The sequence below is a fragment of the Chiloscyllium plagiosum genome, unplaced genomic scaffold (genome assembly GCF_037043375.1).
Source record: "Chiloscyllium plagiosum isolate Xiang-an unplaced genomic scaffold, Cpla_swu_hap1 HiC_scaffold_45, whole genome shotgun sequence".
Lineage (NCBI taxonomy): Eukaryota > Metazoa > Chordata > Chondrichthyes > Orectolobiformes > Hemiscylliidae > Chiloscyllium > Chiloscyllium plagiosum.
Genome location: NW_028270183.1, coordinates 21,255,562 through 21,271,543, shown reverse-complemented (window position 1 = coordinate 21,271,543; position 15,982 = coordinate 21,255,562).

Sequence of the window (15,982 nt, the reverse complement as noted above, 5' to 3'; positions counted from 1 at the left end):
TGCAGGTTTGGTGAGCTGCACAGTTAGTGAAATGCAAGGTTTGGGGGCTGCAGAGTTGGGGAGCTGCAGGGTTGGGGAGCTGCACAGTTGGGAGCTGCACAGTTGCAGACCTTAGGTTTAGGGAGGTGCACAGTTTGGGAGCTGCACAGTTGGAGAGTTGCAGGGTTGGAGAGCTGCAGTGTTGGGGAGCTGCAGGGTTGGGGAGCTGCACAGTTGGTGATCTGCGCAGTTGGAGAGCTGTAGTGTTGGAGAGCTGCAGAGTTGGGGAGCTGCAGGGTTTCGGAGCTGCAGGGTTCGAGAGCTGCACAGTTGGGGAACTGCTCAGTTGGGGAGCTGCACGGTTGGGGACCTGCAGATTTGGAGAGCTGCACTGTTGGGGAGCTGCAGGTTTGGGAAGCTGCAGGTTTGGGGAGTTGCAGGGTTGGGGAGCTGCAGGGTTGGGGAGCAGCAGGATAGGAGAGCTGCAGGGTTGGGGAGCTGCACAGTTGGGAAGCCGCAGGGTTAGGGAGCTGCACAGTTGGGGAGCCGCAGGGTTAGGGAGCTGCACAGTTGGGGTGCTGCAGGGTTGGGGAGCTGCACAGTTGGAGACTTGCAGAGTCGATGAGCTGCAGATTTGGAGAGCTTCAGGGTTGTGGAGCTGCACAGTTGGAGAGCTGCAAGGTTGGAGAGCTGCACGGTTGAGGAGTTGCAGGGTTGGAGAGCTGCAGGGGTTGAGAGCTGTGAGTTGGGGAGCTGCAGCATTGGGGAGCTGCACAATTGGGGAGCTGCAGGTTTGGGGAGCAGCACAGTTGGAGAGCTGCAGGGGTGGAGAGCAGCAGGGTTGGGGAGCTGCAGGGTTGGAGAGCTGCAGGGTTAGGGAGCTGCACAGTTGGTGTGCTGTAAGGTTGGGGAGCTGCACAGTTGGAGAGCTTAGGTTTGGGGAGTTGCACTGTTTGGGAGCTGCACAGTTGGAGAGCTGCAGGGTTGGAGGGCTGCAGTGTTGGGGAGCTGCAGGTTTGGGGAGCTTCAGGGTTTTGAAGAGCTGCAGGGTTGGAGAGCTGCAGAGTTGCAGAGCTGCTCAGTTGGGGAGCTGCACAGTTGGGGAGCTGCACGGTTGGGGAGGTCCAGATTTGGAGAGCTGCAGGTCTGGGGAGTTGCAGGGTTGGGGTGCTGCAGGGTTGGGGAGCAGCAGAGTTGGGGAGTTGCACAGTTTGGGAGCTGCAGAGTTGGAGAGCTTCAGGGTTGGGGAGCTGCATAGTTGGGGAGCTGCAGGGTTGGGGAGCTGCAGGATTGCAGAGCTGCAGGGTAGGGGGGCCTTCAGGTTTGGGAGCGCAGAGTTTGGGAGATGCACTGTTGGGGTGCTGCAGTGTTGGGGTGTTGCAGTGTTGGGGTGATGCAGGGTTGGGGAGCTGCAGGGTTGGGAAGATGCACAGCTGGAGAGCTGCAGAGTTGGGGAGTTGGAGAGCTGCAGGGTTGGAGAGCTGCAGGGTTGGAGAGCTGCAGGGTTGGGGAGCTGCATATTTGGGCAGCTGCAGGGTTGGGGAACTGCATGGTTGGAGAGCTGAGGTGTTGGAGAGCTGCAGGGTTGGGGAGCTGCTCAGTTGGGGAATTGAAGTGTTGGGGAACTGCAGGGTTGGAGAGCTGCAAGGTTTGGGAGTTACACAGTTGGAGTGCTGCAGGGTTGGGGAGCTGCATTGTTGGGGACCTGCAGAGTTGTTGAGCTGCAGACTTGGGGTACTGCGGAGTTGGGGAGCTGCAGAGTTGGGAAGCTGCTGGTTGGGGGGGCTGCAAAGTTGGAAAGCTGCAGGGTTGGGGAGCTGCACTGTTGGGGAGCTGCAGGGTTGGAGAGCTGCAGGGTGGGGGAGCTGCACTGTTGGGGAACTGCACTGTTGGGGAGCTGCACGGTTGGGGAGCTACAGATTTGGACAGCTGCACTGTTGGGGAGCTGCAGGTTTGGGGAGCTCCAGGTTTGGGGAGTTGCAGGGTTAGGGAGCTGCAGTGTTGGGGAGCAGCAGATTTGGAGAGCTTCAGGTTTGGGGAGCTGCACAGTTGGGGAGCCGCAGGGTTGGGGAGCTGCAGGGTTTGAGAGCTGCAGAGTTGGGGAGCTGCAGGGTTGGGGAGCTGCACAGTTGGAGAGCTGCAGGGGTGAAGAACTGAAAGGTTGGGAAGCTGCAGGGTTGGAGAGCTGCAGGATTGGGGAGCTGCACTGTTGGGGAGCTGCAGGTTTGGGGAGCTGCAGGGTTGGGGAGCTGCAGAGCTGCAGAGCTGCACTGTTTAGGAGCTGCACTGTTGGTGATCTGCAGGTTTGGGGAGGTGCAGAGTTAGGGAGTGACAGGGTTGGGGAGCTGCGGAGTTCGGGAACTGCACAGTTGGGGAGCTGCAGGTTTGGGGATCTGCACAGTTGGAGAGCTGCAGGGATGGAGAGCTGAAAGGTTGGGAAGCTGCAGAGTTGGAGAGCTGCAGGGTTGGGGAGCTGCAGGGTTGGAGAGCAGCAAGGTCGGGGCGTTGCAGGTTTGGGGAGCTGCACTGTTGAGGAACTGCGCTGTTGGTGATCTGCAGGGTTGGGAGCTGCAGAGTTAGGGAGCTGCAGAGTACGGATACTGCACAGTTGGGGAGCTGCAGGTTTGGGGATCTGTAGGGTTGGAGAGCTGCAGGGTTGGGGAACTGCAGGGTTGCAGGTCTGCAGGGTTGGAGAGCTGCACAGTTGGTGTGCTGTAAGGTTGGGGAGATGAACTGTTGGAGAGCTTAGGTTTGGGGAGTTGCTCAGTTGGGGAGCTGCATGGTTGGGGAGCTGCAGATTTGGAGAGCTGCAGGTTTGGGGCATTGCAGGGTTGGGGTGCTGCAGGGTTGGTGAGCTGCACAGTTGGTGAAATGCAAGGTTGGGGGCTATAGAGTTGGGGAGCTGCAGGGTTGGGAGCTGCACAGTTGCAGAGCTTAGGTTTAGCGAGGTGCACAGTTTGGGTGCTGCACAGTTGAAGAGTTGCAGGGTTGGAGAGCTGCAGTGTTGGGGTGCTGCAGGGTTGGGGAGCTGCACAGTTGGTGATCTGCGCAGTTGGAGAGATGTAGTGTTGGAGAGCTGCAGAGTTGGGGAGCTGCAGGGTTTCGGAGCTGCAGGGTTCGAGAGCTGCACAGTTGGGGAACTGCTCAGTTGGGGAGCTGCACGGTTGGGGACCTGCAGATTTGGAGAGCTGCACTGTTGGGGAGCTGCAGGTTTGGGAAGCTGCAGGTTTGGGGAGTTGCAGGGTTGGGGAGCTGCAGGGTTGGGGAGCAGCAGGATAGGAGAGCTGCAGGGTTGGGGAGCTGCACAGTTGGGAAGCCGCAGGGTTAGGGAGCTGCACAGTTGGGGAGCCGCAGGGTTAGGGAGCTGCACAGTTGGGGTGCTGCAGGGTTGGGGAGCTGCACAGTTGGGGAGCCGCAGGGTTAGGGAGCTGCACAGTTGGGGTGCTGCAGGGTTGGGGAGCTGCACAGTTGGAGACTTGCAGAGTCGGTGAGCTGCAGATTTGGAGAGCTTCAGGGTTGGGGAGCTGCACAGTTGGAGAGCTGCAAGGTTGGAGAGCTGCACGGTTGAGGAGTTGCAGGATTGGAGAGCTGCAGGGGTTGAGAGCTGCAAGTTGGGGAGCTGCAGCATTGGGGAGCTGCACAATTGGGGAGCTGCAGGTTTGGGGAGCAGCACAGTTGGAGAGCTGCAGGGGTGGAGAGCAGCAGGGTTGGGGAGCTGCAGGGTTGGAGAGCTGCAGGGTTGGGGAGCTGCACAGTTGGAGAGCTTAGGTTTGGGGAGTTGCACTGTTTGGGAGCTGCACAGTTGGAGAGCTGCAGGGTTGGAGGGCTGCAGTGTTGGGGAGCTGCAGGTTTGGGGAGCTTCAGGGTTTTGAAGAGCTGCAGGGTTGGAGAGCTGCAGAGTTGCAGAGCTGCTCAGTTGGGGAGCTGCACAGTTGGGGAGCTGCACGGTTGGGGAGGTCCAGATTTGGAGAGCTGCAGGTCTGGGGAGTTGCAGGGTTGGGGTGCTGCAGGGTTGGGGAGCAGCAGAGTTGGGGAGTTGCACAGTTTGGGAGCTGCAGAGTTGGAGAGCTTCAGGGTTGGGGAGCTGCATAGTTGGGGAGCTGCAGGGTTGGGGAGCTGCAGGATTGCAGAGCTGCAGGGTAGGGGGGCCTTCAGGTTTGGGAGCGCAGAGTTTGGGAGATGCACTGTTGGGGTGCTGCAGTGTTGGGGTGCTGCAGTGTTGGGGTGATGCAGGGTTGGGGAGCTGCAGGGCTGGGAAGATGCACAGCTGGAGAGCTGCAGAGTTGGGGAGTTGGAGAGCTGCAGGGCTGGAGAGCTGCAGGGTTGGGGAGCTGCAGGGTTGGGGAGCTGCACTGTTGGGGAACTGCAGAGTTGGGGAGCTGCATATTTGGGCAGCTGCAGGGTTGGGGAACTGCAGGATGGGGAGCTGCTCAGTTGGGGAATTGAAGTGTTGGGGAACTGCAGGGTTGGAGAGCTGCAAGGTTTGGGAGTTACACAGTTGGAGTGCTGCAGGGTTGGGGAGCTGCATTGTTGGGGACCTGCAGAGTTGTTGAGCTGCAGACTTCGGGTACTGCGGAGTTGGGGAGCTGCAGAGTTGGGAAGCTGCTGGTTGGGGTGGCTGCAAAGTTGGAAAGCTGCAGGGTTGGGGAGCTGCACTGTTGGGGAGCTGCAGGGTTGGAGAGCTGCAGGGTGGGGGAGCTGCACTGTTGGGGAACTGCACTGTTGGGGAGCTGCACGGTTGGGGAGCTGCACTGTTGGGGAACTGCACTGTTGGGGAGCTGCAGGGTTGGAGAGCTGCAGGGTGGGGGAGCTGCACTGTTGGGGAACTGCACTGTTGGGGAGCTGCACGGTTGGGGAGCTACAGATTTGGACAGCTGCACTGTTGGGGAGCTGCAGGTTTGGGGAGCTCCAGGTTTGGGGAGTTGCAGGGTTAGGGAGCTGCAGTGTTGGGGAGCAGCAGATTTGGAGAGCTTCAGGTTTGGGGAGCTGCACAGTTGGGGAGCCGCAGGGTTGGGGAGCTGCAGGGTTTGAGAGCTGCAGAGTTGGGGAGCTGCAGGGTTGGGGAGCTGCACAGTTGGAGAGCTGCAGGGGTGAAGAACTGAAAGGTTGGGAAGCTGCAGGGTTGGAGAGCTGCAGGATTGGGGAGCTGCACTGTTGGGGAGCTGCAGGTTTTGGGAGCTGCAGGGTTGGGGAGCTGCAGAGCTGCAGAGCTGCACTGTTTAGGAGCTGCACTGTTGGTGATCTGCAGGTTTGGGGAGGTGCAGAGTTAGGGAGTGACAGGGTTGGGGAGCTGCGGAGTTCGGGAACTGCACAGTTGGGGAGCTGCAGGTTTGGGGATCTGCACAGTTGGAGAGCTGCAGGGATGGAGAGCTGAAAGGTTGGGAAGCTGCAGGGTTGGAGAGCTGCAGGGTTGGGGAGCTGCAGGGTTGGAGAGCAGCAAGGTCGGGGCGTTGCAGGTTTGGGGAGCTGCACTGTTGAGGAACTGCGCTGTTGGTGATCTGCAGGGTTGGGGAGCTGCAGAGTTAGGGAGCTGCAGAGTACGGATACTGCACAGTTGGGGAGCTGCAGGTTTGGGGATCTGTAGGGTTGGAGAGCTGCAGGGTTGGGGAACTGCAGGGTTGCAGATCTGCAGGGTTGGGGAGCTGCACAGTTGGTGTGCTGTAAGGTTGGGGAGATGAACTGTTGGAGAGCTTAGGTTTGGGGAGTTGCTCAGTTGGGGAGCTGCATGGGTGGGGAGCTGCAGATTTGGAGAGCTGCAGGTTTGGGGCATTGCAGGGTTGGGGTGCTGCAGGGTTGGTGAGCTGCACAGTTGGTGAAATGCAAGGTTGGGGGCTATAGAGTTGGGGAGCTGCAGGGTTGGGAGCTGCACAGTTGCAGAGCTTAGGTTTAGCGAGGTGCACAGTTTGGGTGCTGCACAGTTGAAGAGTTGCAGGGTTGGAGAGCTGCAGTGTTGGGGTGCTGCAGGGTTGGGGAGCTGCACAGTTGGTGATCTGCGCAGTTGGAGAGCTGTAGTGTTGGAGAGCTGCAGAGTTGGGGAGCTGCAGGGTTTCGGAGCTGCAGGGTTCGAGAGCTGCACAGTTGGGGAACTGCTCAGTTGGGGAGCTGCACGGTTGGGGACCTGCAGATTTGGAGAGCTGCACTGTTGGGGAGCAGCAGGATAGGTGACCTGCAGAGTCGGTGAGCTGCAGATTTGGAGAGCTGCAGGGTTTGAGAGCTGCAGAGTTGGGGAGCTGCAGGTTTGGGGAGCTGCAGGTTTGGGGAGCTGCAGGGTTGGGGCGCTGCAGAGTTGCAGAGCTGCACTGTTGAGGAGCTGCGCTGTTGGTGATCTGTAGGGTTGGGGAGCTGCAGAGTTAGGGAGCGGCAGAGTTGGGGAGCTGCAGAGTTCAGGAATTGCACAGTTGGAGAGCTGCAGGGTTGGGGATCTGCTCAGTTGGAGAGCTGCAGGGGTGGAGAGCTTAAAGGTTGGGGAGCTGCAGAGTTCGGGAACTGCACAGTTGGGGAGCTGTAGGTTTGGGGATCTGCAGGGTTGGGGAACTGCAGGGTTGGGGAACTGCAGGGTTGGGGCGCTGCAGAGTTGCAGAGCTGCACTGTTGAGGAGCTGCGCTGTTGGTGATCTGTAGGGTTGGGGAGCTGCAGAGTTAGGGAGCGGCAGAGTTGGGGAGCTGCAGAGTTCAGGAATTGCACAGTTGGAGAGCTGCAGGGTTGGGGATCTGCTCAGTTGGAGAGCTGCAGGGGTGGAGAGCTTAAAGGTTGGAGAGCTGCAGGGTCGGGGCGTTGCAGGGTTGGGGAGCTGCAGAGTTCGGGAACTGCACAGTTGGGGAGCTGTAGGTTTGGGGATCTGCAGGGTTGGGGTGCTGCAGGGTTGGGGTGCTGCAGGGTTGGGGAACTGCAGCATTTGGGTAAATGCAGGGTTGGGGAGCTGCACAGTTTGGGAGCCGCAGGGTTGGGGAGCTGCAGAGTTGGGGAGCTGCAGTGTTGGGGTGATGCAGGGTTGGGAAGATGCACAGTTGGAGACTTGCAGAGTTGGGGAGTTGGAGAGCTGCAGGGTTGGAGAGCTGCAGGGTTGGGGAGCTGCACAGTTGGAGAGAAGCTCAGTTGAGGAGCTGCAGTGTTGGGGAACTGCAGGGTTGGGGAGCTGAAGAGTTGGGGACCTGCAGGGTTGGGGAGCTGCATATTTGGGTAGCTGCAGGGTTGGGGAGCTGCATGGTTGGAAAGCTGAGGCGTTGGAGAGCTGCAGGGTTGAGGAGCTGCAGGCTTGGGGAGCTGCTCAGTTGAGGAATTGAAGAGTTGGGGAACTGCAGGGTTGGGGAGCTGCACAGTTGGGGAGCTGTACTGTTGACGAGATGCAGGGTTGGGGAGCTGCATGTTTTGCAAGCTGCAGGGTTGGAGCGTTGCAGGGTTGTGGAGCTGCAGGGTGGCGAATCTGCACTGTTGGGGAGCTGCAGGGTTGGAGTGCTGCAGGGTTGGGGTGCTGCACAGTTGGGTAGCTGCAGGATTGGGAGGCTGCACATTTGGGGTGCGGCACTGTTGGAGAGCTGCACAGTTGTGGAGCTGCATGGATGCATGGTTAGAGAGCTGCAGATTTGGAGAGCTGCAGGGTTGGGGCACTGCAGGGTTGTGGAGCTGTAGAGTTGGAGACCTGCACCCTTGGTGAGCTGCAAGTTTGGGGAGCTGCATGTTTGGGGAGCTGTATGGTTGGAGAACTGCAGAGTTGGATAGCGGCAGATTAGGGGAGCTGCAGAGTTGGGGAACTGCAGGGTTGGGGAACTGCACAATTGAAGAGCTTCAGAGTTGAGGAGCTGCAGAGTTGGGGAACTGCAGAATTGGGGAGCTGCATGGTTGGGGAGCTGCATATTTGGGTAGCTGCAGGGTTGGGGAGCTGCATAGTTGGAGAGCTGAGGCGTTGGAGAGCTGCAGGGTTGGGGAGCTGCAGGCTTGGGAAGCTGCAGGGTTGGGAAGCTGCATGGTTGGAGAGCTGAGGCATTGGAGAGCTGCAGGATTGGAGAGCTGCAGGGTTGGGCAGCTGTAGCATTGGAGAGCTGCAGGGTTAGGGGGCTGCAGAATTGTGGAACTGCAGAGTTGGGGCGCTGCACAGTTGGGGAGCTGTACTGTTGACGAGATGCAGGGTTGGGGAGCTGCATGTTTTGCAAGCTGCAGGGTTGGAGCGTTGCAGGGTTGTGGAGCTGCAGGGTGGCGAATCTGCACTGTTGGGGAGCTGCAGGGTTGGAGTGCTGCAGGGTTTGGGCACTGCACAGTTGGGTAACTGCAGGATTTTGGAGGCTGCACATTTGGGGTGTGGCACTGTTGGAGAGCTGCACAGTTGTGGAGCTGCATGGATGCATGGTTAGAGAGCTGCAGATTTGGAGAGCTGCAGGGTTGGGGCACTGCACGGTTGTGGAGCTGTAGAGTTGGAGACCTGCACACTTTGTGAGCTGCAAGTTTGGGGAGCTGCATGGTTGGGGAGCTGTACGGTTGGAGAACTGCAGAGTTCGATAGCTGCAGAGTTGGGGAGCTGAAGAGTTGGGGAACTGCAGGGTTGGGGAACTGCACAGTTGAAGAGCTGCAGAGTTGGGGAGCTGCAGAGTTGGGGAACTGCAGAATTGGGGAGCTGCATGGTTGGGGATCTGCACTGTTGGGGTGCTGCAGGGTTGGGGAGTTGCAGGGTTGGACAGCTGCTGAGTTGGGGAGCTGATGGGTTGTGGAACTGCAGGGTTGTGGAGCTGCACAGTTGGAGAGCTGCAGAGTTGGGGAGCTGCACAGTTGGGGAGCTGCAGAGTTGGGGAACTGCAGGGTTGGGGAGCTGCACAGTTGGAGAGCTGCAGAGTTGGGGAGCTGCAGAGTTGGGGAACTGCAGAGTTGGGGAGCTGCAGAGTTGGGGAGCTGCAGAGTTGGGGAACTGCACAGTTGGAGAGCTGCAGAGTTGGGGAGCTGCAGAGTTGGGGAACTGCAGAGTTGGGGAGCTGCAGAGTTGGGGAGCTGCATGGTTGGGGACCAGCACTGTTGGGGAGCTGCAGGTTTGGGGAGCTGCAGGGTTGGGGTGCTGCAGAGTTGGGGAGCTGCACTATTGAGGAGCTGCACTGTTGGTGATCTTCAGGGCTGGGGAGCTGCAGCGTTGGGGAGCTGCAATGTTGGGGAGCTACAGAATTAGGGACTGGCAGACTTGTGGATCTGAAGAAGGGCATGTGCCTGAAACGTCGAATCTTCTGTTCCCTAGATGCTGCCTGACCTGCTGTGCTGTTCCAGCAATAAAGTTTCAGCTTTGATCTCCAGCGTCTGCAGACCTCACTTTCTCCTCGAAGAGTTCAGGAACTGCAGAGTTGGGGAGCTGCACGGTTGGGGACCTGCAGATTTGGAGAGCTGCACTGTTGGGGAGCAGCAGGATAGGTGACCTGCAGAGTCGGTGAGCTGCAGATTTGGAGAGCTGCAGGGTTTGAGAGCTGCAGAGTTGGGGAGCTGCAGGGTTGGGGAGCTGCAGGTTTGGGGAGCTGCAGGGTTGGGGCGCTGCAGAGTTGCAGAGCTGCACTGTTGAGGAGCTGCGCTGTTGGTGATCTGTAGGGTTGGGGAGCTGCAGAGTTAGGGAGCGGCAGAGTTGGGGAGCTGCAGAGTTCAGGAATTGCACAGTTGGAGAGCTGCAGGGTTGGGGATCTGCTCAGTTGGAGAGCTGCAGGGGTGGAGAGCTTAAAGGTTGGGGAGCTGCAGAGTTCGGGAACTGCACAGTTGGGGAGCTGTAGGTTTGGGGATCTGCAGGGTTGGGGAACTGCAGGGTTGGGGAACTGCAGGGTTGGGGCGCTGCAGAGTTGCAGAGCTGCACTGTTGAGGAGCTGCGCTGTTGGTGATCTGTAGGGTTGGGGAGCTGCAGAGTTAGGGAGCGGCAGAGTTGGGGAGCTGCAGAGTTCAGGAATTGCACAGTTGGAGAGCTGCAGGGTTGGGGATCTGCTCAGTTGGAGAGCTGCAGGGGTGGAGAGCTTAAAGGTTGGAGAGCTGCAGGGTCGGGGCGTTGCAGGGTTGGGGAGCTGCAGAGTTCGGGAACTGCACAGTTGGGGAGCTGTAGGTTTGGGGATCTGCAGGGTTGGGGTGCTGCAGGGTTGGGGTGCTGCAGGGTTGGGGAACTGCAGCATTTGGGTAAATGCAGGGTTGGGGAGCTGCACAGTTTGGGAGCCGCAGGGTTGGGGAGCTGCAGAGTTGGGGAGCTGCAGTGTTGGGGTGATGCAGGGTTGGGAAGATGCACAGTTGGAGACTTGCAGAGTTGGGGAGTTGGAGAGCTGCAGGGTTGGAGAGCTGCAGGGTTGGGGAGCTGCACAGTTGGAGAGAAGCTCAGTTGAGGAGCTGCAGTGTTGGGGAACTGCAGGGTTGGGGAGCTGAAGAGTTGGGGACCTGCAGGGTTGGGGAGCTGCATATTTGGGTAGCTGCAGGGTTGGGGAGCTGCATGGTTGGAAAGCTGAGGCGTTGGAGAGCTGCAGGGTTGAGGAGCTGCAGGCTTGGGGAGCTGCTCAGTTGAGGAATTGAAGAGTTGGGGAACTGCAGGGTTGGGGAGCTGCACAGTTGGGGAGCTGTACTGTTGACGAGATGCAGGGTTGGGGAGCTGCATGTTTTGCAAGCTGCAGGGTTGGAGCGTTGCAGGGTTGTGGAGCTGCAGGGTGGCGAATCTGCACTGTTGGGGAGCTGCAGGGTTGGAGTGCTGCAGGGTTGGGGTGCTGCACAGTTGGGTAGCTGCAGGATTGGGAGGCTGCACATTTGGGGTGCGGCACTGTTGGAGAGCTGCACAGTTGTGGAGCTGCATGGATGCATGGTTAGAGAGCTGCAGATTTGGAGAGCTGCAGGGTTGGGGCACTGCAGGGTTGTGGAGCTGTAGAGTTGGAGACCTGCACCCTTGGTGAGCTGCAAGTTTGGGGAGCTGCATGTTTGGGGAGCTGTATGGTTGGAGAACTGCAGAGTTGGATAGCGGCAGATTAGGGGAGCTGCAGAGTTGGGGAACTGCAGGGTTGGGGAACTGCACAATTGAAGAGCTTCAGAGTTGAGGAGCTGCAGAGTTGGGGAACTGCAGAATTGGGGAGCTGCATGGTTGGGGAGCTGCATATTTGGGTAGCTGCAGGGTTGGGGAGCTGCATAGTTGGAGAGCTGAGGCGTTGGAGAGCTGCAGGGTTGGGGAGCTGCAGGCTTGGGAAGCTGCAGGGTTGGGAAGCTGCATGGTTGGAGAGCTGAGGCATTGGAGAGCTGCAGGATTGGAGAGCTGCAGGGTTGGGCAGCTGTAGCATTGGAGAGCTGCAGGGTTAGGGGGCTGCAGAATTGTGGAACTGCAGAGTTGGGGCGCTGCACAGTTGGGGAGCTGTACTGTTGACGAGATGCAGGGTTGGGGAGCTGCATGTTTTGCAAGCTGCAGGGTTGGAGCGTTGCAGGGTTGTGGAGCTGCAGGGTGGCGAATCTGCACTGTTGGGGAGCTGCAGGGTTGGAGTGCTGCAGGGTTTGGGCACTGCACAGTTGGGTAACTGCAGGATTTTGGAGGCTGCACATTTGGGGTGTGGCACTGTTGGAGAGCTGCACAGTTGTGGAGCTGCATGGATGCATGGTTAGAGAGCTGCAGATTTGGAGAGCTGCAGGGTTGGGGCACTGCACGGTTGTGGAGCTGTAGAGTTGGAGACCTGCACACTTTGTGAGCTGCAAGTTTGGGGAGCTGCATGGTTGGGGAGCTGTACGGTTGGAGAACTGCAGAGTTCGATAGCTGCAGAGTTGGGGAGCTGAAGAGTTGGGGAACTGCAGGGTTGGGGAACTGCACAGTTGAAGAGCTGCAGAGTTGGGGAGCTGCAGAGTTGGGGAACTGCAGAATTGGGGAGCTGCATGGTTGGGGATCTGCACTGTTGGGGTGCTGCAGGGTTGGGGAGTTGCAGGGTTGGACAGCTGCTGAGTTGGGGAGCTGATGGGTTGTGGAACTGCAGGGTTGTGGAGCTGCACAGTTGGAGAGCTGCAGAGTTGGGGAGCTGCACAGTTGGGGAGCTGCAGAGTTGGGGAACTGCAGGGTTGGGGAGCTGCACAGTTGGAGAGCTGCAGAGTTGGGGAGCTGCAGAGTTGGGGAACTGCAGAGTTGGGGAGCTGCAGAGTTGGGGAGCTGCAGAGTTGGGGAACTGCACAGTTGGAGAGCTGCAGAGTTGGGGAGCTGCAGAGTTGGGGAACTGCAGAGTTGGGGAGCTGCAGAGTTGGGGAGCTGCATGGTTGGGGACCAGCACTGTTGGGGAGCTGCAGGTTTGGGGAGCTGCAGGGTTGGGGTGCTGCAGAGTTGGGGAGCTGCACTATTGAGGAGCTGCACTGTTGGTGATCTTCAGGGCTGGGGAGCTGCAGCGTTGGGGAGCTGCAATGTTGGGGAGCTACAGAATTAGGGACTGGCAGACTTGTGGATCTGAAGAAGGGCATGTGCCTGAAACGTCGAATCTTCTGTTCCCTAGATGCTGCCTGACCTGCTGTGCTGTTCCAGCAATAAAGTTTCAGCTTTGATCTCCAGCGTCTGCAGACCTCACTTTCTCCTCGAAGAGTTCAGGAACTGCAGAGTTGGGGAGCTGCACGGTTGGGGACCTGCAGATTTGGAGAGCTGCACTGTTGGGGAGCAGCAGGATAGGTGACCTGCAGAGTCGGTGAGCTGCAGATTTGGAGAGCTGCAGGGTTTGAGAGCTGCAGAGTTGGGGAGCTGCAGGGTTGGGGAGCTGCAGGTTTGGGGAGCTGCAGGGTTGGGGCGCTGCAGAGTTGCAGAGCTGCACTGTTGAGGAGCTGCGCTGTTGGTGATCTGTAGGGTTGGGGAGCTGCAGAGTTAGGGAGCGGCAGAGTTGGGGAGCTGCAGAGTTCAGGAATTGCACAGTTGGAGAGCTGCAGGGTTGGGGATCTGCTCAGTTGGAGAGCTGCAGGGGTGGAGAGCTTAAAGGTTGGGGAGCTGCAGAGTTCGGGAACTGCACAGTTGGGGAGCTGTAGGTTTGGGGATCTGCAGGGTTGGGGAACTGCAGGGTTGGGGAACTGCAGGGTTGGGGCGCTGCAGAGTTGCAGAGCTGCACTGTTGAGGAGCTGCGCTGTTGGTGATCTGTAGGGTTGGGGAGCTGCAGAGTTAGGGAGCGGCAGAGTTGGGGAGCTGCAGAGTTCAGGAATTGCACAGTTGGAGAGCTGCAGGGTTGGGGATCTGCTCAGTTGGAGAGCTGCAGGGGTGGAGAGCTTAAAGGTTGGAGAGCTGCAGGGTCGGGGCGTTGCAGGGTTGGGGAGCTGCAGAGTTCGGGAACTGCACAGTTGGGGAGCTGTAGGTTTGGGGATCTGCAGGGTTGGGGTGCTGCAGGGTTGGGGTGCTGCAGGGTTGGGGAACTGCAGCATTTGGGTAAATGCAGGGTTGGGGAGCTGCACAGTTTGGGAGCCGCAGGGTTGGGGAGCTGCAGAGTTGGGGAGCTGCAGTGTTGGGGTGATGCAGGGTTGGGAAGATGCACAGTTGGAGACTTGCAGAGTTGGGGAGTTGGAGAGCTGCAGGGTTGGAGAGCTGCAGGGTTGGGGAGCTGCACAGTTGGAGAGAAGCTCAGTTGAGGAGCTGCAGTGTTGGGGAACTGCAGGGTTGGGGAGCTGAAGAGTTGGGGACCTGCAGGGTTGGGGAGCTGCATATTTGGGTAGCTGCAGGGTTGGGGAGCTGCATGGTTGGAAAGCTGAGGCGTTGGAGAGCTGCAGGGTTGAGGAGCTGCAGGCTTGGGGAGCTGCTCAGTTGAGGAATTGAAGAGTTGGGGAACTGCAGGGTTGGGGAGCTGCACAGTTGGGGAGCTGTACTGTTGACGAGATGCAGGGTTGGGGAGCTGCATGTTTTGCAAGCTGCAGGGTTGGAGCGTTGCAGGGTTGTGGAGCTGCAGGGTGGCGAATCTGCACTGTTGGGGAGCTGCAGGGTTGGAGTGCTGCAGGGTTGGGGTGCTGCACAGTTGGGTAGCTGCAGGATTGGGAGGCTGCACATTTGGGGTGCGGCACTGTTGGAGAGCTGCACAGTTGTGGAGCTGCATGGATGCATGGTTAGAGAGCTGCAGATTTGGAGAGCTGCAGGGTTGGGGCACTGCAGGGTTGTGGAGCTGTAGAGTTGGAGACCTGCACCCTTGGTGAGCTGCAAGTTTGGGGAGCTGCATGTTTGGGGAGCTGTATGGTTGGAGAACTGCAGAGTTGGATAGCGGCAGATTAGGGGAGCTGCAGAGTTGGGGAACTGCAGGGTTGGGGAACTGCACAATTGAAGAGCTTCAGAGTTGAGGAGCTGCAGAGTTGGGGAACTGCAGAATTGGGGAGCTGCATGGTTGGGGAGCTGCATATTTGGGTAGCTGCAGGGTTGGGGAGCTGCATAGTTGGAGAGCTGAGGCGTTGGAGAGCTGCAGGGTTGGGGAGCTGCAGGCTTGGGAAGCTGCAGGGTTGGCAAGCTGCATGGTTGGAGAGCTGAGGCATTGGAGAGCTGCAGGATTGGAGAGCTGCAGGGTTGGGCAGCTGTAGCATTGGAGAGCTGCAGGGTTAGGGGGCTGCAGAATTGGGGAACTGCAGAGTTGGGGCGCTGCACAGTTGGGGAGCTGTACTGTTGACGAGATGCAGGGTTGGGGAGCTGCATGTTTTGCAAGCTGCAGGGTTGGAGCGTTGCAGGGTTGTGGAGCTGCAGGGTGGCGAATCTGCACTGTTGGGGAGCTGCAGGGTTGGAGTGCTGCAGGGTTTGGGCACTGCACAGTTGGGTAGCTGCAGGATTTTGGAGGCTGCACATTTGGGGTGCGGCACTGTTGGAGAGCTGCACAGTTGTGGAGCTGCATGGATGCATGGTTAGAGAGCTGCAGATTTGGAGAGCTGCAGGGTTGGGGCACTGCACGGTTGTGGAGCTGTAGAGTTGGAGACCTGCACACTTTGTGAGCTGCAAGTTTGGGGAGCTGCATGGTTGGGGAGCTGTATGGTTGGAGAACTGCAGAGTTCGATAGCTGCAGAGTTGGGGAGCTGCAGAGTTGGGGAATTGCAGGGTTGGGGAACTGCACAGTTGAAGAGCTGCAGAGTTGGGGAGCTGCAGAGTTGGGGAACTGCAGAATTGGGGAGCTGCATGGTTGGGGATCTGCACTGTTGGGGTGCTGCAGGGTTGGGGAGTTGCAGGGTTGGACAGCTGCTGAGTTGGGGAGCTGATGGGTTGTGGAACTGCAGGGTTGTGGAGCTGCACAGTTGGAGAGCTGCAGAGTTGGGGAGCTGCACAGTTGGGGAGCTGCAGAGTTGGGGAACTGCAGGGTTGGGGAGCTGCACAGTTGGAGAGCTGCAGAGTTGGGGAGCTGCAGAGTTGGGGAACTGCAGAGTTGGGGAGCTGCAGAGTTGGGGAGCTGCATGGTTGGGGACCAGCACTGTTGGGGAGCTGCAGGTTTGGGGAGCTGCAGGGTTGGGGTGCTGCAGAGTTGGGGAGCTGCACTATTGAGGAGCTGCACTGTTGGTGATCTTCAGGGCTGGGGAGCTGCAGCGTTGGGGAGCTGCAATGTTGGGGAGCTACAGAATTAGGGACTGGCAGACTTGTGGATCTGAAGAAGGGCATGTGCCCGAAACGTCGAATCTTCTGTTCCCTAGATGCTGCCTGACCTGCTGTGCTGTTCCAGCAATAAAGTTTCAGCTTTGATCTCCAGCGTCTGCAGACCTCACTTTCTCCTCGAAGAGTTCAGGAACTGCAGAGTTGGGGAGCTGCAGTGTTGGAGAGCTTCACATTTGGGGAACTGAAGGGTTGGAGAGCTGCAGGGTTGGATAGCTGCACAGTTGGAGTTCTGCAGGGTTGGGGAACTGCACAGTTGGAGAGCTGCATGGTTGAAGAGCTGCAGGGTTGGGCAGCTGCAGCGTTGGAGAGCTTCAGGGTTGGAGTGTTGCAGGGATGGGCAGCTGCAGCGTTGGAGAGCTGCAGGGTTGGGGAGCTGCACAGTTGGGGAACTGCAGAGTTGGGGAGCTGCACAGTTGGGGAGCTGCACTGTTGGCGAGCTCTAGGGTTGGGAAGCTACACTGTTGGGGAGCTGCCGGG